The sequence below is a fragment of the Megalopta genalis genome, unplaced genomic scaffold (genome assembly GCF_051020955.1).
Source record: "Megalopta genalis isolate 19385.01 unplaced genomic scaffold, iyMegGena1_principal scaffold0091, whole genome shotgun sequence".
Classification (NCBI taxonomy): Eukaryota; Metazoa; Arthropoda; class Insecta; order Hymenoptera; family Halictidae; genus Megalopta; species Megalopta genalis.
Window position 1 is genome coordinate 40,001 of NW_027476160.1, and position 1,449 is coordinate 41,449.

Sequence of the window (1,449 nt, forward strand, 5' to 3'; positions counted from 1 at the left end):
ACCATCTCTGGTCGGAACTCTGTTTTGCATGTATTAGCTCTAGAATTACCACAGTTATCCAAGTAAATTTTAGTACGATCTAAGAAACCATAACTGATTTAATGAGCCATTCGCGGTTTCACCTTAATACGGCATGTACTGAGACATGCATGGCTTAATCTTTGAGACAAGCATATGACTACTGGCAGGATCAACCAGGGAACTATACAATATGTATATATAAAATGGACAAAATTTAAATCCTTTTCCATCGTCGCCTGTTTCATATATATATGTCAGGTCGACACACCATTTTTCTCTTTCAAATATGTACAAGTTTTGCCACATTCCGCGCTTGTAACATATCTTCTTTAACGCTCAATTTCTTTCATTTTTCTACCATACAGATATTTTACCGTACGCCCAAAAACGTACGTATTATATTTTTGTTCTATCATAAAATCACATTTTTCTACGTACGCCAGCTTCGTACGTTTCTATCTTTGCCTTCATAAAATCACAAGATAATTTTATCTTCAAGAGTCTCGCTATTAACATCTTGTAAGATAAATGTACGTCCCAGCTAAAACGTACAAATACTTCAAGTTAAGTAATAATATATCATCGCTATTGACAAATTTTTAAGATCCAAGACACAGTTCTCTCTATATGTTTTAATATTTTTTATGTACTCAAATATATTCAAAGGAAAAAGTACATGGGTGATGCCATAGTCGTGGAAGCGCGTACGCTCACGCTGATCTTCTGACCGCCGGAAGCACGAAACCTCTGATCTGGGCAAAATCGGCAAGCCGAGGAAGAACGGACAGGACACATGCTGGACTGGCGAGAAAGCGTGTTCTTCCGCTCGCGCTAGGCATTTCGATTTCTGACACCTCTTGATTTAAAAAATCAGTTTTTTGATAGTTTTCTCTCTCCACTGGGCTATTTCATTTTAGCCACAGTTTTCAATTGGTACGATTTGCTTCCAAATCTTACAGATGCATTTTAAAAAATTTTTCCATCGCTCGGACAGAAGAGTCGATTGCTCAGTGAGTACGAGTATACATACAAAGTGCATACGGGTAACCAACCCCGTAGGGCTTGCCACATATGGGCCATTCGGTCAAAGACACCGACCCGTGGCCACGCTGTGTGGAGAAAAGTCCGTAACGTAAACGGCACGAAACAGTCAGGACCGAAGCCCCGAAGGAGCTCTGAGACAGCTTCTCGACCGAGATCGTAGAATTGGCCCAAAACCCGCTCTGCTCCGTCCGCCTCGCACGGACCGTGTATCTCTTATAGATACCGAACGGCCGGCAAGGACGCCGGCGCCGCCGGCCGAATAGCACGCGCGCTTATGAGTGTAAACCGCTGCGGCAACAGACCGCCCGGCCGTGCTGTTGTAACATAGCGCGTGAACGAACGAAAAAAATTTTTATAGTAAACATTAAAATAAATTACACTACC

At 42.2% G+C, this 1,449-nt stretch overlaps 1 non-coding gene across 1 annotated transcript in view; it reads right to left on the minus strand.

Moving 5' to 3' along the window:
- Positions 1 to 201, minus strand: part of LOC143262106 (small subunit ribosomal RNA) — a 1,921-nt gene extending 1,720 nt beyond the window's left edge. Inside the window, exon 1 of the ribosomal RNA XR_013036040.1 lies at positions 1 to 201. This exon is cut by the window's left edge and continues 1,720 nt beyond it. This is a non-coding gene — a ribosomal RNA (small subunit ribosomal RNA).
- Positions 202 to 1,449: the final 1,248 nt, after the last annotated feature.